Genomic DNA, 23,453 nt, shown 5'->3' on the forward strand with positions numbered 1-23,453 from the left:
CCACCCCAAAGATGTAACGTCCCACAAGCGCACCGCCACTGGGCTGGCATGAGAGGCAGTTTTCAGGCGCTTTACAGGCACTATTTTTAGCGCTAAAACGACTGAAAAACAACTTCAGTGTGAAAGTATCCTTAGAAATTACTGATGTAGCCCCATTTACACACATTTCGCTGTGTTTTGAGTGTCTATTGAAATCTTGGATGCACAAAATGCCATTACCTCTAAACACAGCTAAACTGACCACACGTAAATGCAGAAACTAAATTAGTACTGGTGCATGCTCCTGGACCTGCCTTGGATGTGATACTGCACCAACATATATTGTGGTACCAGGGTGGCTGGCTATGGCTTTTGCCGCTTATCAGTGTGGCTGTGGCCTCTTCATCCCCTATGTCTGGTACAGTGTCAAACTTACCTTCCCCCATGGATTGATGAGGGATTGGTATCCAGATCCATGTATGACAGCTCCTCAAACGCTAAGGGTTGTATATTTATATTTGATGTTGTGACATTCCCGCAGCGACCCTTAATAAAGCAACTGAGGACTGCGAAACGTGTTAGCTATAACCAGCAGGATATACCAATATTCACACATCTGTATTGATTTTAATGTTGGGTGTTTAATTACATTTTGTAAATTGATATGGTGACTATGGACTTGACCTACCATGTTTTTTTTAATGCAGCTGTTAAATATATTGTTTTATATACTTGGGTTGTCAATTTTAGTATGGTGTCTCAAAATCTCCCTTCCTTCTGAAGGTGATCTTTCGGATATTGTTTCACAGGTAAATGCAAGTTAATGCTAAATGTGACTAGCACCATTGAAAAATGATTACCTGCATTTATATGCATTTGGAAATGTCCTCAAATTGCAGGGTTGGCACTGCCAATGTGAATGAGGCCTAACACTGCAAAGGATTATAACTAGTGATAGGAGTACAGCCCTTAGAAAAAGAACAGATAGTGAGATGGAAAATGCTTAATGGGTGCAATAATCCTGCATTGCTGATGATAGGAAGCAGCATGCATTCTTTTTGTTTTATATACAGGTGTGTGTGTGTGTGTATGTATGTATGTATGTATATATATATATATATATATATATATATATATATATATATATATATATATATTTGTACTCATAAGTTTACATACCTTGGCAGATTTTATGATTTCTTGGCCATTTTTCAGAGAATATGACTGATAACACAAAAAGGTTTCTTTCACTCATGGTAAGTGTTTGGCTGAAGCCATTTATTATCAAACAACTGCGTTTACTCTTTTTAAATCATAATGACAACAGAAACTACCCAAATGACCCTGATCAAAAGTTTACATACCCCAGTTCTTAATACCGTGTATTGCCCCATTTAACATTAATGACAGCTTGAAGTCTTTTGTGGTATTTGTGGATGAGGCTCTTTATCTTATCAGATGGGAAAGCTGCCCATTCCTCTTGGCAAAAAGCCTCCAGTTCCTGTAAATTTTTGTGATGTCTAATGCCGCTTACACACGTATCAGACTATCCGGCGGACTTAGTCTGGCGGACAAACCGCCGGACTTTCCGAACGAGCTACCTGCCCACACACGGTACTTTTGCGGTGCACTAGGTCCGCCGGACTATCCGCTATCTTCTGCTAGCTCTTTTACTAGCGGAGGAGCCCGGCTTTCTTCTTCGTCGCCGCCCGGGGGTCTTCTTCTGACTCCGGGGGTCTTGTCCCCCTCTTCGGGGGTCTTGTCCACCTCTTCGGTTCTTCTTGCCGGGCCTCCGTGCCTTCTTCTAGCTCTTTTACAAGCGGTCTTCTGTCACCGCTGCCGCTGTCGCCGTCTTCTCTTCTTGAGCTGTTGCCTCGTCGCTGTCTCTGGCCACAATGACAGGCAAGCGGCGTGCGGCGACTTATATAGGGACATTGCCGGATGATGTCCCCGCCCATTATGATGTCACAGTCCCAGAGGATGCACAGGAATGGTGTACCTTTCATTATAGGCCTTGTTTACTCTTCTTCAAATGTAGTGTTCATGGTTGTGGCCAAAAAGCTAAATTTTGGTCTCATCACTGAAAATTACTTTTTGCCAGAAGGTTTGAGGCTGGCTGATGGTGACTTGACCATGCAGCCCATCTTTCTTCAAGTGCCTCCTTATTGTGCATCTTGAAACAGCCACACCACATGTTTTCAGAGAGTCTTGTATTTCACCTGAAGTTATTTGTGGGATTTTCTTTGCATCCCGAACAATTTTCCTGGCAGTTGTGGCTGACATTTTAGTTGGTCTACCTGACAGAGGTTTGGTTTCAACAGAACCTCTCATTTTCCACTTCTTGATTAGAATTTGAACACTGCTGATTGACATTCTCAATTCCTTGGATATCTTTTGTATATCCCTTTACTGTTTTATACAGTTCAACTACCTTTTCCCACAGATCCTTTGACACTTCTTTTGCTTTCCCTATGACTCAGAATCCAGAAACGTCAATGCAGCACTGGATGAAAGATACAAGAGTCAGGAGTCCAGAAGGTCATGGACCTTTTATACACACACACACTAATTACAGGAAATCAGATCACAGGTGAGAAATCACCAGGGAATGTAAACTTTTCATCATGGTCATATGGGTAGTTGTGATTATGATTTAAAAAGAGTAAACACAGTTGATTGATAGTGATAGTGAGGCGTGGCCATACGGCAGGCATTCAAAGCATACGTAGGACGGAGTGTGCTGTGATCCGACCCACTGCATTGATTAGTGGACGAGTGGAACAAGGAGTGGGTGAGACAAAATCAGCTGGCGCATTACCCTGGGTCCGCCGTGACCAGTATAGATTGCTTTATCAGTACATGAAGTTTGTGATCTGTTCACCTTGGCTTGTTTTGGGGTGTTTTGATGTTACACATGTGAGTGCAGTTGTGTGGACTTTTGTTGAGTTTTAATAAATGTGCAGTGCTATATCACACTATTGAGAGTGCTTTTTTTCTTGCATGTGGAACAACCAATACTTGAGGAAAAGAGAGAGATCCAATTTAACTCATATTGAGTGTGGTTGAATGAATGAAATGAATGAATGAATGAAATACTTGTATAGCGCACAATGCGAACTGAATCGCCTCTAGGTTGGAAGCGAGTTATGCCAAACACGAGCGTGGGAGACAAATGCAGCTTGTGAGTGCAAGTATTTAAGTGGGAGTGGAATCACAATCACTGAGGTGTGGTGGATGAGCACAAGAACAACACCAAGATTTTATTCTACCCCATTAATCGAATCATTGAGTGCTTATGAACTTTATATGGACACTCCTAATTATTGATTTTTTCATATTCTTCACAGGGAGTATGTTTGTTTGTTTTTTTTGCTTTTTGTTTTTATGTTTTTCATGCTTTTAAGTTTTATTTTCATAACACAATATGATATGAGGCACTTTGAATTTTGGTAGGTGCAGTGAATGTTTGCAAAGATTATTTGTTGCACATTATTCAGGTGACACACAGGAGGTCACTGTGTATGCACTTTATTATTGATTTGGCAGTATTAGAGTGCTGTTATTTATCCCATTCTTTCGAGAGGTATAAATTCATATATACAGTTGATTGGTTATAAATGTCTTCTGCCGAACACTAACCATGAGTGAAAGAAAAGTAATTGTGTTATCATTCATTCTGCCAGGGTATGTAAACTTATGTGAGAAACAAAGTGTAGTGCTAAACATAAAATAATATAACAGTAATAGACTGAAAATATTAGTGTAAAAAACATGTAAACATATGATACAAACATCCAAGATGTAAGTTCAATGTTCACATGTACAAAAAGGCAAATCGGTGAGGATAAAGTTCAAATAAAATACATCAAATGAATAAACTTCCTAGGAAGTGTGTCCATCAAATAAATGACTGGTGAATCCTCTATCAAGGATGGTGGTAATGCCTCTGTTAAGAAGACGTAGATGGGTACTCTTACCAAACAAGGTGGACCCATTTGCCAGCAGCAGTGGGTCAATCGGGCTCGTATTGGCCGACGCCCGGGATCTAGAGTTGTGCCGACTTGGGTGTGGCAGTAACCTGGAAGGTGGTCACTCCAAATGAGGTAAGTCCACTTGTCAGCAGTATGGGTTTGGGGATTTGGCCAAAGACCCAGACTTGGAAACTTCTCCAGACGGAATGAGACTACCACCCAATGGTAAAGCCGCCTGGAGGCCAGTGGTAGGTGAAGGAATAAACTCGGTCAAACTCCAGGAAGTTCACATTCCCTCGGCTCGCTCTGCTCAGCTGCTCATTAAACTTAGAGCACAACTGTATATACAGTATGTACATAATTGTGTATACGCTTTAAATATGCAAAATATTTATGTAAAAGAGTAGTTAGTAAAAAGGTGAAATATTCATGCTGTTTAACAGCTAAAGAAAAAGGAGTATTCAATTTCTGAAGTCAGCACTGCAGAAACTTGATTATTTTGGCTGTAGTGATAGAGATTGCTTCTGCAAACACATATCCTCAAATAGAATATAAGTCATTTGCAACCTTATTGCTTCTTTTACAGGGGCAGGGCGTAATTTAATCAATGTGATAATGCTTAGTTTAAAATTAATTCAATTCTTATATCAGGCACCTCCCTGTACTACCCAGTTATAGCACCAAGGTCCCTGGCACTGTCATAGGGAAGCTGCAAGAAATTCAGTTCCGAATTGGCACCAAAGGATAACAGCCAAACAATCTATATTTCCTGAGGATAGAAAAAGAATATTAAGGCAATCTGACAAGCTGGTCCTGCCGTAACCATAAGATAACTCAAAGCCTATTGGTCCATTTTTTTCAGACTTTCCCTGGGACATATACAATAACCTTAAAAGACCTCTTATGCCGCGTACACACGGTCGGAGAATCCGTCGGAATGCGTCTTATCGGACCGTGTCGTCAGATAATCCGACTGTGTGTGGTATGCATCGGACTGATTCCGTCTGAATCTCCATCTGACCCAATTTTCCAACATGTTGGAAATATTTCCCGACCAACTGGGCCGGTCGGACGTAATCCGATCATGTGTAGAGAATTTTGATCGGACCAAGTGCCACGCATGCTCAGATCAAATTCCTACATCAAAGCTATTGGCTACTAGCCTGAATCTAGTCCCATCGTAACAAAATTATGTCATCACGTTCTGAAAGATCGGATTTTTCGACAACTTAGTCCGACCGTGTGTATGCAACAGTTTTGGACACAATCCGTCAGACTAAATCTGACGGATTTGGTTGTGGAAATCTCCGACCATGTGTACAGGGGCTAATGGCACATTATTCCTGCAGAAATGCCAAGCAAAATTTGAGCTAGTTGATTCTAGTGTACCGCTTTAAGCTTTTGCAAACTCTTTTCAATGTGCACATACAGGGGATTTTTAGTAGTGCCTTTTAGGAGCGAAGTACACAAGTAGAATGTAGTAGCAATTGATTGCTAATGCTCCAAATGTGTTTTATTAATCAGTACTATATTCTACGTCATGCTACTTGTATGTAGGCAGGTGCAGTACATTTTCTCCACTGCAGGTGGCACTCATCTGCAGCGGCAATGCAGGTGGAGAAGGAAGTCTAGAGCAGTGTTTCTCAGATCCAGTCCTCAAGGCGCCCATGTTTTCAGGATTTCCCTCTGATGAAACAGCTATGGTAATTACTAAGGCAGTGAAACTGATAAAATCAGCTATGCAAAATAATAGAAAGCATGAAAACATGACCTGTTGGGGCGCCTTGAGGACTGGAGCTGAGAAACACTGGTCTAGAAAAACCTAGTTCTTCCATGGTTTTCTTGGTCACAGGGAGGCAGCCATCTGATTGGACTTTGGCAGCCATCTTGGGTCAGGCAGAGTCTACTTAAGACCCTGGCTCCCAGGTTTTGCGCATATTTTACGAATGACTAGAGTAGGGGAAAGGTTACCTATCTGTCAGGAACAGTGCTTAGCATCAGAAACTCTAGATGAACCCTCTGTACAATGCTGTATACCCTTTCTAGCAAATTTAGCAAAATAAATAAATAAAAGGAGGGGATTTTTAGTTCACACATATTGCAATACATGTTTAAACTGGCCAACTGAGTCAATGCAATCCCTCTATGGCCAGTCCTATGCTGCAAATGCTACTGTGGACACACTGCCAACATTGGGGAAAAATAGACACAAAGTGGGGGAGAGCTACTAGATTCGTGTCTGGTCACTGACCTGCAAGAATTCTAGAGGAACCTAGTTCCTCTATGGTTTCCTTGGTCACAGGGAGGCAGCCATCCATTGGATGCCGGGACCCCATGTGACTTTGGTTGCCATCTCGGGTCAGCCAGAGTCTATTAAAGATCGTGGCTCTTGGGTTTGGCATGCACTTTGCAAGTGGCTAGAGTAGGGACAGGTCACCTGTCAGGGGCAGTGCTTAGTGTCAGGAAAAGGTTTCAAAGGAGTAGGGAAGCCCCTGTTTGGGGGCAGACCAGCCAGACCACATAGTTCCCAACTGTCCCTCTGCCCCTCTTTTCTCCTGATCTGTCCCTCATTTTGGTCTGATATATATAGCTGTATATAAAATGCACTATTTATATACTTTCAAAAAGTGTTTCCCAATGCTAAACCTTTCATCTGATTTCTAAATTGCTGCATCTGCAAGTGTCAAAAGCCAGTATAAAGGAATAGTAGTGGTTAAAAAAAAGCACTTGTGGGTTTAACTAATCTTTTTTTGGTATAATTCTCCTTTAAGAGGGAGTGGCTTGGTGTGTTTCCTATGCCTACATACTTTTGCTAAAAGGTGTCCCTTGTTCCCGTCTCAAGAAAATGGGAGGTATGAAACTGCATTCCACCCCTAGAGATAGACGCTGTCGGCACCTCTGATCCACCAATCTACTGCCACTTTGCTGTTATAACTTGTGAGTATTCCCAGTCGGATTACCTTCCCACCGGGTGTGTTTTGTATTGCTGGACTTCTGTTACAATATGTTCTTGTTTCTGTACTTGGACTCTGTGTGTTTTTTGCCTGCCTCATCACGCTGCACCTTCCCACATGTATACTGTACCTCACTCCATACAGAGCAACTATGCCATATGTGTAACGATGGATTAATACTACTAGAGGTTAATTGCTGACAATTTTAGTGATGCAATTATGCTGCCTAACCACTTAATGCCCACCCGCGCTATACTTGCGTGTATTTAGGTTTTGTGCTGCCCTAGGCCTGACTAAACTTGTGCACTCCCTAATTTAAATTTGACCCACCCCTTCCTGTCAAGACCACACCCCTTCCTTTTTAAAACCCTGTCATCTTCATGGGAGTAGGACAGAGGGATGCTGCGGGAAGAGAACAGAGAGGGACACCGCGGGAAAAGGACAGAGAGGGAAGCGTTATCTTTTCATTTGGCGGGAGAGAGGGGGTAAGGAGATATGTGCTGGTGCTTTGGGAGGGTAGAGGACATGTGCTAGTGGTGGGGGGAGGATCAGACCACCCCACTAGCACATATCCTCTCCCCTTTCCAAAGCACCCAGCACATATCCCCTTACCCCCCTCCCCTCCCATCTCTCCATGTGTGCATCTATTATCTGCCCCCTCCTTCCCCGGTTACTGTTTCCCCATCCAATGACAGACCTCAGACCAGCAGCGCAGCTCTTGTACTGAAGTCGTGTCCCTCCTCTGTAGCTCCTCCTCCTCCTGGCTGTGTACACTAGAACATTGGAGCCGAGGAGGAGAAGGAGCTGAGGAGTGTGTGTGGCTGTCAGTGGGGAGATGTCAGGGCTGGCTTAGCCCTTCCTTCTCTGGGCTGGCTGCTCAGATGTCGGCTAATTGCCAGCTCTCAACTTTCTCCATAGTTACCAGCTGTTCCTGATCCTGCTCGTCTGACCTGCCTACTTAAAGCCATCCAGCTCACTTCACCTCTGCCTTCACCTTGGTCACATCACAAGAAACCATCTCCTGCAGTTCTGTTTTAAGACTGGCTTGCTGAAATCCCTTCTGGCTCCATATCCTGCTTGCTGTTGCTCTACTTGGATCCCTGACTTCTGGCCTGGTTGACTACCCGATCTGGTTATTGAACTCTGGCCTGGCTGACTACCCTATCCGGTTACTGGACTCTGGATATGCTTTGACTACACTTTTTCTATTTACCTTTTTATTTTTATTAATAAACAAGTGTGATTTAATTGTACTTCTGTCTCAGTCTGATTCATGGTTTCTGACAGGAGAGAGGTGTTGGCTTCTACAGAAAGCCCATCGCCACTTGTGGGACCCCAGGTGGCAGATGTCCCGGGTGCCCGCTCTAGTGCACCCCTGTCTGGCCAGTTACCGAAGTTCAGTGCCGGAACTTGTTGTGACACTGGACTCCGGGACAGTGGTTTCACTAGGGTTGGTGTCACCTGGTGCGGTAAAAATGGTGTCACCCCCCCACCCCCCCTATATTTGGACCAGAGGACCAGTGTTGGAGCTCATTGTGATGGTCAATAAGGCCTATAGGATAGCAGGTTAGGCACTATCTAATGGGTCAGTCCCTGGGAACAGTAATGGATAATGGCCAACAGGCCCTCTTACCAGACCCAGTGAAACCGTAAAACACTGACCCCTCTCGCTGGGCGTTCGCTCACTCTGGGTTACCCCGGTCGACTCTAGTTAGTAGTGTAGCATGCCTGTACCCTGGCAGTGGTTCCATCTTTCTCCCCCTTTGGTGGTGCGAGTACAGCGTGGTTCCCTCTCTGGTGGTGCGGGTACAGAGTGGCTCTCCCTCCAGTGGTGCAGGTACAGTGTGGATCTCTCTCTGATGGCGCGGGTACAGCATGGCTCCCTCTCTGGTGGTGCAGGTACAGTGTGGCTCCCTCTCTGGTGGTGCGGGTGCAGCGTGGCTAACTCTCTGGTGGTGCAGGTACAGCATGGCTCCCTCTCTGGTGGTGCAGATACAGTGTGGCTCTCTGGTAGTGCAGGTACAGCATGGCCCCCTCTCTGGTGGTGCAGGTACCGTGTGGCTCTCTGGTGGTGCAGGTACAGCGTGGCTCTCTGATGGTGTGAGTACAGCGCGGCTTTCTCTCTGGTGGTGCGGGTACAGCGTGGCTCTCTGGTGGTGCAGGTACAACGTGGCTCACTGGTGGTGCAGGTACAGCGTGGCTTTTTATCTGGCTTCCCCCAGCATGGTATTCTCTTTTTCTCTTCTCCTGTAGCACTCATGCATGCTGGGGGACTGTGGCATGCTGTCTGTGGACACACTGGGGCTGCCAATCTTGAGGGACTACATTTCCCATGATGCCCCCACCCCAGTGGCTTCTGATTGGCCCTCCGGGGAGGGAGCTAGGCAGCATTGCAGCAAACCCAATTAGAGCCACTCTCTCTTCTCCCTTCAGTTTACAGGCGAAAGGAGAGGGGAATACACAGACAGCCCGCAGCTTGCCTCTCCCTGTCACAGCGGCGATGCAAGTTCTCTGGCAAAAGCAGCAGCAGCGCTGTCACCACTTTACCAGGGGGAGGGAGGAGGAGGGAGGCGGCTTGATTTCACCCACTAAAACTGCTTCCTGGTGTCACCCCCGCACCCCTGATGTCACTGCTCTCATCTGCTGTACTCCCCTGATGGTGGCCCTATATGTGGGAGGAGGGCGTGGTGCTTTTTTGTGGGGGGGAATGCGCAAAGTGCCATCCTAGGCCTTGTTAGCCTAGGCCAAAACACAGCACTGGCTATACTACGGGCAGCCGCTGTATGCAAAGCGATGTACTGGTAGCAGGACCACTGTTAGCCCCTGTACACACGGTCGGAGATTTCCACAACCAAATCCGTCGGATTCTGCCCGTCGGATTTTGTCCGTCGGATCTTGTCCGAAACTGTTGCATACACACGGTCGGACAAAGTTGGCGAAAAATCCGATCTTTCAGAACGTGATGACGTAATTTTGTTACGATGGGACTACATTCAGGCTAGTAGCCAATAGCTTGATGTAGGAATTTGATCTGAGCATGCGTGGCATTTGGTCCGATCAAAATGCTCTACACATGATCGGATTAGGTCCGACCGGCCCAGTTGGTCGGGAAATATTTCCAACATGTTGGAAAATTGGGTCCAACGGAGATTCGGACGGAATCAGTCCGATGCATACCACACACAGTCGGATTATCCGACGATACGGTCCGATAGGACACATTCCGACGGATTCTCCGACCGTGTGTACAAGGCTTTAGAAATCACAGGGTCCCATACAGCCTACCTGATTACAGAGTACAGGGTTCAGCAGTTTATTGCAGAGTTCAGTGGGCACTATGTACAGAGTGCAGAGTTGAGAAATGCATTATACATAAAGTGTGGGGTTTGAGCAGTGCACTACGCATAGAGTGCAGAGTTGAGGAGTGTGCTATGTACAAAGTGCAGAATACAGTGATGTGATATGTACAGATTGCAGGGTTGAGGAGTAGTGATGGACGAACTTCCGACGGGACGTTTCGCGAACGCGAAACGCGAACGGACACAAACGTTCGCGAAAACGACCGTTCGCCGCGGGCTCCATTGACTTCAATGGGAGGCGAATTTCGCAAACCTTTAGGTCGAATTTGCGGCCACGGGGTAATTATTAGGGGGTAGCACGTAGTCCCACCACCTGGACAATAGCATAATACATGTATGAGGTGAATTTGGGATCGATAACTACAAGCATTTTTTTTTTATTTGGGAAATTGTTCTGACAATTCAGGACTATGGAGCTAATGAAGGCAATGGAGGAGAGGGAAGGTCAGGGACCAGGGTAGGCAAACAAGAGGGTGCAGGAGATACAGAGCACTGACAGCAGCACCGTAATACAGAGCACTGACATCAGCACCGTGACATACAGCGCTGACAGCAGCTCCGTGACATACAGCGCTGACAGCAGCTCCGTGACATACAGCGCTGACAGCAGCTCCGTGACATACAGCGCTGACAGCAGCTCCGTGACATACAGCGCTGACAGCAGCTCCGTGACATACAGCGCTGACAGCAGCACCGTGACATACAGCGCTGACAGCAGCTCCGTGACATACAGCGCTGACAGCAGCTCCGTGACATACAGCGCTGACAGCAGCTCCGTGACATACAGCACTGACAGCAGCTCCGTGACATACAGCGCTGACAGCAGCTCCGTGACATACAGCGCTGACAGCAGCACCGTGACATACAGCGCTGACAGCAGCTCCGTGACATACAGCGCTGACAGCAGCTCCGTGACATACAGCGCTGACAGCAGCTCCGTGACATACAGCGCTGACAGCAGCTCCGTGACATACAGCGCTGACAGCAGCTCCGTGACATACAGCGCTGACAGCAGCTCCGTGACATACAGCGCTGACAGCAGCTCCGTGACATACAGCGCTGACAGCAGCTCCGTGACATACAGCGCTGACAGCAGCTCCGTGACATACAGCGCTGACAGCAGCTCCGTGACATACAGCGCTGACAGCAGCTCCGTGACATACAGCGCTGACAGCAGCTCCGTGACATACAGCGCTGACAGCAGCACCGTGACATACAGCGCTGACAGCAGCTCCGTGACATACAGCGCTGACAGCAGCTCCGTGACATACAGCGCTGACAGCAGCTCCGTGACATACAGCACTGACAGCAGCTCCGTGACATACAGCGCTGACAGCAGCTCCGTGACATACAGCGCTGACAGCAGCACCGTGACATACAGCGCTGACAGCAGCTCCGTGACATACAGCGCTGACAGCAGCTCCGTGACATACAGCGCTGACAGCAGCTCCGTGACATACAGCGCTGACAGCAGCTCCGTGACATACAGCGCTGACAGCAGCTCCGTGACATACAGCGCTGACAGCAGCTCCGTGACATACAGCGCTGACAGCAGCTCCGTGACATACAGCGCTGACAGCAGCTCCGTGACATACAGCGCTGACAGCAGCTCCGTGACATACAGCGCTGACAGCAGCACCGTAAGCAGCCCCAGGAGGAAGTCAGCACAGCACAGGGATGGTGTGATCCCCTCATAATAAGAACCCCCAGGAGGAAGTCAGCACAGCACAGGGATGGTGGGAGCCCCTCATAATAAGAACACCCAGGAGGAAGTCAGCACAGCACAGGGATGGTGGGAACCCCTCATAATAAGCAGCCCCAGTAGAAATATGACACCGCTCAACCTCTTCAAAGAGGAGGGTAGGGGCATATAGTACGGTGTGCTTTTTTGGGTCAGGGAAGTGAGCCAAATGAATTAAGAAGGTCTGTGTGCTTGATTCCAAAAATTGTTTATAGACATATACATGGTCTACTGATCACATGTGTTGAATTCCTCCGAGATCCATGCCTCATTCATTTTTAGAAATGTGAGGTAGTTAACACTGTGGTGAGCTAGGCGAGTACGCTTATCGGTCACAATCCCCCCTGCTGCGCTGAACGTCCTTTCGGACAGGACACTGGATGAGGGGCAAGCCAACAGTTCGATTGCAAATTGGGCAAGCTCTGGCCAGAGGTCAAGCCTGCCCACCCAGTAGTCTAGGGGTTCATCACTCCTCAGAGCGTCCACATCGGCCGTTAACCCAATGTAGTCGGACACCTGACGGTCTAGGCGTTCCCTGATGCTGGATCCGGATGACACCTGTCGATGGGTCGGCTGAAAGAATGACCTCATATCCGAAGTCACCAACACATCTTCAAACCGGCCTCTTCTTGCAGGCGCTGTTGGATTGGTACCCGCAAATCCTTCTCTGGGAGTGGGAATTGCTCCTCTGCCAGCGCACGCAAAAGCAGAATGCAGCATTTCTCGAAGCAAGGCCTGGAAGTGCTGCATTCTGACAGCCCTCTGCGACGGCGGTAACATTTCCGCCATTTTGTGTTTGTACCGGGGGTCTAAGTACGTTGCCACCCAGTACTGGTCCTTGACCCTCATGCTTTTTATACGGGGGTCCCTATTAAAACACTGGAGCATGAAGGCCCCCATTTGCACTAAAGTGGAAGCGGTGTGGTGGCCTGGCTCCTGCTCATCATCCAGGATAATGTCGTCCTCTTCATTCTCCTCTCCCCATCCTCGCACAACAGGGATCCCAGAAAGGTTTAAAGCATGCTCTTCTTGCTCCTGCTCATCCGCCCCGGCACCATCCTCCTCTGACTCCTCATCAGACTCCTGTTGTTGACTTGTCTCAGATAGAGTAGCCCCCCCTGGGAATTCATCCAGCATTGCGACTTCCTCATCTTCCCGCTCCTGCTCCTCCACAGCCTGATCAATGACACGACGCAATGCACGCTCCAGAAAGAAGGCATAAGGTACCATGTCACTGATGGCGCCATGGCTGCGACTGACCAGTTTGGTGATCTCCTCAAATGGCCGCAGAAGTCTGCATGTGTCGCGCATGAGCAGCCACTGGCGCGGTGAAAAAAAACCCAGCTCCCCAGAACCGTTTCTTTCGCAGAGTTCATACAGGTAGACGTTAACTGCACGTTTCTGCTGGAGCAGCCTATCAAGCATATAGAAGGTTGAGTTCCATCGCGTCGGGCAATCGCAAATAAGACGTCTGACCGGCAGATGGTGTCGCCGCTGAATGTCAGCAAGGCGAGCCATGGCCGTGTAAGATCTTCTGAAATGGGCCGAGATTTTCCTTGCCTGCCGCAAGATGTCCTGGACCCCAGGGTATTTGACAAGGAATCGCTGCACGACCAAGTTTAAGACGTGTGCCATGCACGGCACGTGCGTGATTTTGCCCTGTTTCAATGCGCTAAGCAGATTGGCACCGTTGTCACACACCACTTTACCAACTGTCAAATTGAGCGGTGTTAGCCACTCATCTGCCTGTGAACGCAAAGCTGAAAGGAGTGCCGGGCCAGTGTGGCTCTTTGCTTCCAGGCACAACAGACGCAGCACGGCATGGCAACGTCTCACCTGGCATGTGGAATAGGTTCTGGGGAGCTTGGGCGGTGCAGTGGAAGAGACGCTAGCAGCGGAAAAGGAGGAGGCAGCTGAGGAGGAGAGGGAGGAGGATGGAGTAGGAGGAGGAGAAGAAGAGTCAGGCCTGCATGCAATCCGTGGCGGTAAAACCAAATCTACACGGGTGCCACGGGTTACATGCTTGACGGCCGTCAGAAGGTTCACCCAGTGGGCAGTAAAACTGATATACCTTCCCTGCCCGTGTTTGCTAGACCACGTGTCTGTGGTCAGATGTATCTTGGCACCGACACTGTGTGCCAGAGATACATTCACTTGCCGCTGAACATGGCCATATAGCTCTGGGATGCCCTTCTCTGAGAAATACTTCCTTCCTGGGACCTTCCATTGTGGTGTTCCAATGGCCACAAATTTGCGAAAGGCCTCCGAGTCCACCAGTTTATATGGCAGTAGTTGGCGGGCTATGAGTTCTGACAAGCCAGCCGCCAACCGTTGGGCAAGAGGGTTATCCGGCGTCATCATTTTTTTACGCTCAAACATTAGGCCCACGGAAGCCTGCCTTTTTGCAGAAAAATGTGAGCTTGGCGTGATGGAAGGTGGAGTGGAGGACAATTGTGAGGAGAGAGGAGAAGGAGAAGTAGAAGACGAGGCTGGACGGTGAGAGCCTGCAGTGTGGCTTTGTGTGTTCCGTTGCTCCCACTGGGCTCGGTGATGGCTGCTCATGTGCCTTCTTAAGGCGGTCGTCCCTAGGTGAGTATTGGGCTTACCGCGACTAACGCGTTGACTGCAAAGATTGCAGATGGCAACGCTATTGTCAGCAGCGGACACGTTAAAAAAAGCCCACACTGCGGAGCCATGTGCCGGTGTCCTGGGAGCGCCAGATGTGACCGTACATGGTCGATGACTCGCTCCTGATACATTTGCAGTCTGCTTTGTCCCTGCTGTGCAATGTAAGTCATTGCTGCTTCTCCTCCCTATCTGCTGGTCCATATCTCCCTCTGAACTCCCCTCCTCTTCCTCTCTTGTGGGCACCCACGTGACATCACTAGACACGTCATCATCAACGTCACCTTCCCCACCGCTATAAGTAGAGTAGGCAGCAACACCGGGGACCAACCTCCTCCTTGGGCTGATCTGGGTACTGGCGTCAGACTGCTGAGTAGCGCTTGTTGCTACCTCCTCTTCCTGATCCAATACCAAGAGTGGCTGCGCATCAGAAATGTCCTCTTGATATGGATCGGAAAATAATTCCAGTGACTCAAGCGGAAGGTATGTGGTGGTGGTGGTGGTGGTCGTGTTGTTGGTGGTAGTGTCTTTGGGGGTGCACATAGCAGAGAGTGAAGAAGAGGGTGCAGATCGAGAGGATGAGGAGGGTGCAGAAGAGTAAGGCTGAGCGAGCCACTCAACCAAGTCTGGTGCATCCTTTAAAGTAATTGAACGCACCTTCTGCAACTTCCCACTTTGGCTCAAGCCTGTTGCTCCTGCCCTACCCCTACCACCCCTGCGGAAGGGCCTGCCTCTTCCTCTGCATGTCATTTTTTAAATGACCCTGTGACAAAACTCTTAGTCCCTATACCGCTGAAGGACTGCTGCAGTATAGGTGAGCGGTCAGCAGTGGTGCACGTCAACCCTATCTATTGTGGACCTATAGCGGTCCTTACAGAACAGCAGACTGTACCGCACTCAAGCCTATGTACCGTAGCACCCTATACCAAGTTACCAGTCCTTATAAGAACTTTTGTGGACCAAGCAGGTTGTGTATTAGTGTTTAGCAGACTGTACGTCAGTCCCTATACCGCTGAAGGACTGCTGCAGTATAGGGCAGCGGTCAGCAGTGGTGCACGTCAACCCTATCTATTGTGGACCGATAGCGGTCCTTACAGAACAGCAGACTGTACCGCACTCAAGCCTATGTACCGTAGCACCCTATACCAAGTTACCAGTCCTTATAAGAACTTTTGTGGACCAAGCAGGTTGTGTATTAGTGTTTAGCAGACTGTACGTCAGTCCCTATACCGCTGAAGGACTGCTGCAGTATAGGGCAGCGGTCAGCAGTGGTGCACGTCAACCCTATCTATTGTGGACCGATAGCGGTCCTTACAGAACAGCAGACTGTACCGCACTCAAGCCTATGTACCGTAGCACCCTATACCAAGTTACCAGTCCTTATAAGAACTTTTGTGGAACAAGCAGGTTGTGTGTTAGTGATTAGCAGACTGTACGTCAGTCCCTATACCAATGAAGGACTGCTGCAGTATAGGGCAGCGGTCAGCAGTAGTGCACGGCAACCCTATGTATTGTGGACCGATAGCGGTCCTTACAGAACAGCAGACTGTACTGCACTCAGGCCTATGTACCGTAGCACCCTATACCAAGTTACCAGTCCTTATAAGAACTTTTGTGGACCAAGCAGGTTGTGTGTTAGTGTTTAGCAGACTGTGCGTCAGTCCCTATACCGCTGAAGGACTGCTGCAGTATAGGGCAGCGGTCAGCAGTAGTGCACGGCAACCCTATGTATTGTGGACCGATAGCGGTCCTTACAGAACAGCAGACTGTAACGCACTCAGGCCTATGTACCGTAGCACCCTATACCAAGTTACCAGTCCTTATAAGAACTTTTGTGGACCAAGCAGGTTGTGTGTTAGTGATTAGCAGACTGTACGTCAGTCCCTATACCAATGAAGGACTGCTGCAGTATAGGGCAGCGGTCAGCAGTAGTGCACGGCAACCCTATGTATTGTGGACCGATAGCGGTCCTTACAGAACAGCAGACTGTAACGCACTCAGGCCTATGTACCGTAGCACCCTATACCAAGTTACCAGTCCTTATAAAAACTTTTGTGGACCAAGCAGGTTGTGTGTTAGTGTTTAGCAGACTGTGCGTCAGTCCCTATACCGCTGAAGGACTGCTGCAGTATAGGGCAGCGGTCAGCAGTGGTGCACGTCAACCCTATCTATTGTGGACCGATAGCGGTCCTTACAGAACAGCAGACTGTACCGCACTCAAGCCTATGTACCGTAGCACCCTATACCAAGTTACCAGTCCTTATAAGAACTTTTGTGGACCAAGCAGGTTGTGTATTAGTGTTTAGCAGACTGTACGTCAGTCCCTATACCGCTGAAGGACTGCTGCAGTATAGGGCAGCGGTCAGCAGTGGTGCACGTCAACCCTATCTATTGTGGACCGATAGCGGTCCTTACAGAACAGCAGACTGTACCGCACTCAAGCCTATGTACCGTAGCACCCTATACCAAGTTACCAGTCCTTATAAGAACTTTTGTGGAACAAGCAGGTTGTGTGTTAGTGATTAGCAGACTGTACGTCAGTCCCTATACCAATGAAGGACTGCTGCAGTATAGGGCAGCGGTCAGCAGTAGTGCACGGCAACCCTATGTATTGTGGACCGATAGCGGTCCTTACAGAACAGCAGACTGTAACGCACTCAGGCCTATGTACCGTAGCACCCTATACCAAGTTACCAGTCCTTATAAGAACTTTTGTGGACCAAGCAGGTTGTGTGTTAGTGATTAGCAGACTGTACGTCAGTCCCTATACCAATGAAGGACTGCTGCAGTATAGGGCAGCGGTCAGCAGTAGTGCACGGCAACCCTATGTATTGTGGACCGATAGCGGTCCTTACAGAACAGCAGACTGTACTGCACTCAGGCCTATGTACCGTAGCACCCTATACCAAGTTACCAGTCCTTATAAAAACTTTTGTGGACCAAGCAGGTTGTGTGTTAGTGTTTAGCAGACTGTGCGTCAGTCCCTATACCGCTGAAGGACTGCTGCAGTATAGGGCAGCGGTCAGCAGTAGTGCACGGCAACCCTATGTATTGTGGACCGATAGCGGTCCTTACAGAACAGCAGACTGTAACGCACTCAGGCCTATGTACCGTAGCACCCTATACCAAGTTACCAGTCCTTATAAGAACTTTTGTGGACCAAGCAGGTTGTGTGTTAGTGATTAGCAGACTGTACGTCAGTCCCTATACCAATGAAGGACTGCTGCAGTATAGGGCAGCGGTCAGCAGTAGTGCACGGCAACCCTATGTATTGTGGACCGATAGCGGTCCTTACAGAACAGCAGACTGTACCGCACCCAAGCCTATGTACCGTAGCACCCTAGACAGACCAAGTTACCAGTCCTGATAAAGAGCTTTGTGGAACAAGTGAGTTGTGAATGATTAGCAGACTGCAGCAGAAGGGCAGCAGTCAAGTATAATATTCTTTCTATATTTGGAAGAAAGAATATTATACGTGTACAAGCCTATTACCGTACCACTGATACCAGTCCTGAAAAGAACCTTTGTGGAACTAATAGTAACAGCAAGTCTTTAAAATTATCCTCACTGCCTGACACACTGCTTCCTGCCTGTCCCTATACAAATTGGCAAAAAAGAGTAGGCTGGAACGATTAGCTGGAACAGCTCTTTTGTGGACCTGATAGTAACAGCTAATGATGATGATGATGATGATGATGAAGAAAGACTAATCTGGCTGAGCTGTCCCTAAAATAGCAGCATACAGCGCTCTGTCCCTTTATCTAAACTGACAAAAGAAACTCAGGCTGCTGACCTAACACCTATACCAGTCCTGAAAAGAACTTTTGTGTACCAAATAGCTAGCGTTTTCTCTGTCCCTACTCCACACAGGATCCTTTCCCTACAGTGACAGAAGAAAGAATGTAAAATGGCCACCGGATCGGGTGTATTTATAGGTTAGGGGGAATGTCCAAGTGTCCATGAGCTGTCATGTCTCAATTGGTTGTCCTGTAACACATGATAAACGTGTCACGAAAGGTTAAAGTTCTTGTATACATTAAACACGTAAGTCCGCCGGGGCGAACGACGGAAAAAGGCGTTCGAACCCGCGGACGGCGAAAGTCGGAAATTCGCCGCGAAACGACCGCCGGGCGAACCGTTCGGCCATCACTATTGAGGAGTGCACACTGCACAGAGTGCAGGGATATTGAGTGCACTATGTACAGAGTACAGAGTTGAGGATTGTGCTATGTACACGGTTGAGTAGTGCACTAAACACAGAGTGCAGATTTCAGGATTGGGCTCTGTTCAGAGTGTGCAGTATACATAGTTCAGGGTTCAGGAGTGCACTTTTTAAACAGTACAGGTTCAGAATTGCACTAGATACAGAGTGCAGGGTTCAGAATTGTGCTACGTACAGAGTGCAGGGCTCAGGGGTACGCTACGTGCAGAGCCCAGGAGTACATTACATTTAGAGTGCAGGGTTTAGGAGTGCACTACATAGAGAGTACAGGGTCCAGGAGTGCGTTACATTTAGAGTACAGGGTTCAGGAGAGTGCTACGTACAGAGTGCAGGGTTCAGGATTGTGCCATGTACAGAGTGCAGGGTTCAGGAGTGCACTACATACAGAGTGCAGGGTTCAGGAGTGCACTACATAGAGTGCAGGGTTCAGGCGTGCACTACATACAGAGTGCAGGGTTCAGGATTGTGCTACATACAGAGTGCAGGGTTCAGGAGTGCATTACATTCAGAGTGCATGGTTCAGGAGTGCGCTATGTACAGAGTGCAGGGTTCAGGAGTGATCTACGTACAGAGTTAAGTTTTCGGGAGTGCTGCGCTACGTACAGAGTGCAGGGTTCAGGAGTGCACTACATACAGAGTGCAGAGTTCAGGAGTGCACTACGTACAGAGTTCAGAATTACACTACATACAGGGTGCATGGTTCAGGAGTGAGCTACGTACAGGGGTTCAGGATTGTGCTATGTACAGAGTGCACGGATCAAGACTGCACTACATAAAGAGGGCAGGGTTTAGAAGTGTGCTACGTATAAGGTGCAGTGTTCAGGAGGAGTGCATTACATTCAAAGTGTAGGGTTGAGGATTGTGCTATGTATAGAGTGCAGATGTGCATATCTTACAGGCCAGTTTACACCCCCCCCCCCACGGAGCCCCCCCTCCAAATTTCTGCCCCCCAGTACAGAGTTCTTCTTTCTGCCCTGCCTATTGCAGAGCGCCTCTCTCCCCCTTTACCAGTACAGACCTCCCTTCCTTGTCTAGTAGACAGCGCTCCTCTGCCCCACAGAAAATAATTGACTGAAACTTGCGGGAGGTCAGGCTGCTGGCGCAGGCTTCTTGTGATGCTGCAGGCTCCAGGTTAGAGCTGTGTGCCCCCCCCCCCCCGACCCCACCACATCCCGACCTCTCCTCTGTTGTATATGCAGGGAGAGCAGGGAGGGTTTTGAGCGTGCAGTCGGGACCTCTGTCACTTATAAAACACAGAAGTCGGGCTTGTGTGTTTGTAAGTGACTAGTGAGCGGTAATGCAAGGAGCCAGGTGGCCGGACCATCCTGTCAAAGAGAAGGGCCCGGGTCCCCTACAGGAGGGCCAGTTGTACCCCCTATCAGCGGCCCTGCTGGTATGTTGCTGCCTACTTCCACGTCCCCGGCTGTCTCCTGCTGTGATTGTACACAGAGGGAGTCAGTCACCAAGTCCCAGCCAATGATTCAAGGCCAAGACGTGCTGATTGGCTGTGTGCAATCACAGCCCAGAGCTCTGTGTTAAAATTCAACACAGAATGGAGGAACCTATAACAACTGCGGAGTTGGGGGCAGCGCTGGCAAACTCGAATCCCTCATTCCTAAGGAGGGGAAGGATCCACTGCGGTGTGGGAGCTACCGCCCGATAGCCCTCCTGAACACCGACCTCAAATTGTTTGCCAAGATACTGGCCAATAGGATACTCCCCCACATACCAAGTCTAATTCATAGGGACCAAGCGGGTTTCGTCCCACAACAGGAACCCCGGGATAACACCATTAGGGTGGTGAACCTAATCCACGCGGCCAAGTCCTCTGGGCGACCCCTTCTCCTGCTGTCAACCGACGCAGAGAAGGCTTTTGACCGCGTGGATTGGTCCTTTATACAGGCCACCCTGGAACACATCGGTCTCCGCTCCTCGATGCTCGGTTGGATCCTTTCCCTCTACTCCCACCCCACGGCTGCGGTCAAAGTGAATGAAACGAGGTCCGGTTTCTTCAACATCCGTAACGGCACACGTCAGGGTTGCCCCCTGTCTCCGCTGATTTTCATACTCTCTCTGGAGCCCCTCCTGTGCAGAATACGGGCAAATCCAGGTATTACAGGTTTTCACAAATCCTCTGGGTCTCATAAGGTGGCCGCCTTTGCGGATGATTTGATTTTTTTCCTAACAGACCCACTCAATTCGCTCCTCAACCTCCTTCAGTCCCTGCAGCCTGCAATCTGACCAAATCATCCCTCCTGAACATTACAGTGGACAAGGACATTGTCGGCCGCTTGCGCTCGGCCTACCAGTTACGCTGGGCGGTCAGCACTATTCCTTACTTGGGTGTCGACATTAGCGCAGACCCTTCTGACTTATACCAGGCAAAGTTTGCCCCACTCCTTCTCCGTCTCAAAACCGATCTCCACCAATGGCATTCACTTACTTTAACTTGGTTCAGGCGATGCAATGCCATTAAGATTGCCTAGGATACTATATCTGCTACAAGCCCTCCCCATCCGTCTCCCCCCGTCTTTCTTCAAGCGAGTTGACTCGCTGTTCCGCGACTTCTTTTGGTCGCATCGAAAACTACGTATCAGACTGCAAATCCTCCACATGGCTAAGCATAGGGGAGGAGTCGGTCTCCCATAAAGGCATACTACAGGGCAGCCCACCTTACTAGAGTGGTCGACTGGTATTGCCACGCGGGGGCCAAACAGTGGGTGGCGATGGAAATGGAGGACTCTGAGGGAATGGCCAGGAGCTGGCCATGGATCGCTACCTCGCTGCCGAAGGCCCTCAATGACCATCCTACGCTAGGCAGTACCATACGGGTAGTCAGGGATGCCTTCCGGCACTCCTCAGTTTCCCCGATGCCTTCCCCCATGGTGCCAATTTTGGGTAATCCAGACTTTCCACCTGGCTGGCTGAACCCCATTCTTGGGCGCTTGGCACGACTTTCTGGGCCCGGACGGCCAACTTGCAATAGAAGCGGGGGTGTCCGCTATAGACCCCCCGTTGGACTTCTGGAGCGGTTTCCAACTACGTAACTTCCTGCGCCGGTGTGCAAGGACGCCTGGCATATCGCGTCCACTCACGGAGCTGGAACGAATTTGCCACCGCAGAGAACCGATCCGCCACTGTCTATCTCTGCTCTACTCCTCCCTGATCTCACCAGCAGAAGGGTTCATCCCCCCCTTCCTTTCTAAATGGGAGGCGGATCTAGGAGTCCAATTTAGTGACTCACAGAGGGAGAAGATCCTTCACTTCGCCCAGAAGTCCTCTATTGCCACCAGGGTCCAAGAGACCTGCTATAAAATCTTGACCCGATGGTACAGAGTGCCCACCTCTCTGCATTGTTTCTTCCCACGGGGTCCCCAGTCTTTGTTGGCGTTGTAATGTGGAGGAGGGAATGATGCTGCACATTTTCTGGGACTGCCCCAAAATTAAACCCTACTGGACGGAGGTGGCTCGCACGATCGAGCACCTGACTGGTGTTACCCTGGAGGGAGACCCCGCGGCCTGTCTACTGCACCTCTCTAAGCGACCCATTAAGAAATATAAAGCCTCCCTTACCATCCAGCTATTGAATGCCGCCAAGGCATGCATCCCCTTGCGCTGGAGATCGGAGATTCCACCATCTAAATCCCTGTGGTTTGCCAAGGTGAATGACCTAAGAAACATGGAAGATCTCACTGCCCCCCTGCACGGAGGGGAGGAGGCCTTTCGGGAGACATGGCGACCATGGCAACAATACATCTACATGGAAGCTTACCTCCATGAGGTTGCATTGCCTGATTAGTCCCTGTAGCGTGAATCGCTCTCTGGTCGGGAGGCACCACCACTCCCCTTCTCTGTTCTCCCTCTCACCCCCCCCCTTTTTTTTTTTTTGCCTCGCTACCCCACTATCCACCTTCCTCCCTACCCCCAACTGGGGTATCCTTCCCCATCCTGCCTTTCCACTCCCTTTGTCCTTCTTCTCCTACTCCGCTCCCAGCCTTGGGCCGGTCTACTCAGATAATTTGAATAACCTACTTTCTATAACCCATCAGTTGTGCCACATGGTTGGACTTAGCTGGTTGGGAGACAACCCTCCCTGGCAGGTGTAAATGAGTCTCTTACAGTATGGTCCTGGTGACTTCACTAGCAACAGGAGGTTACCAGGGTAACAGTCGGGTAGTCTCCCCCAGAGTGGTGCACGGTTAGCCATGATACACAGCCGTAACCGCCTATGTTTTTCACTGAGTGCACAACTGGGGGATTTGATATTTGATAATGCTGTTATAACATCAAACTGTATTCATTTCCCGTCTTTGTTTTTATTTTAATTATTGTCATCTTTTCTGACTGTAAAATTGCCTCATCTTGAAAAGTAAATAAAGGAATAAAAAAAAAAAAAAAATTCAACACAGAACTCTGTACGCAGGGAGGGATTTCTCAGTTTCTCCTCTCTGCAAAGCAGGGAGGAGAAATCAAAAAATTATTAGTAAAAACCAGCACACTGTACACACATTACAGATAGTAAGGCACATATTTATCCCTTGATCTCCCTAGACGTTAAGCCCTTTCCAGCCAGTGTCATTAGTACAGTGACATTTTATATTT

The sequence above is a fragment of the Lithobates pipiens genome, unplaced genomic scaffold, assembly GCF_037356315.1.
Source record: "Lithobates pipiens isolate NorthernLeopardFrog02 unplaced genomic scaffold, aLitPip1_a1.2 Scaffold_3, whole genome shotgun sequence".
NCBI classification, from domain to species: domain Eukaryota; kingdom Metazoa; phylum Chordata; class Amphibia; order Anura; family Ranidae; genus Lithobates; species Lithobates pipiens.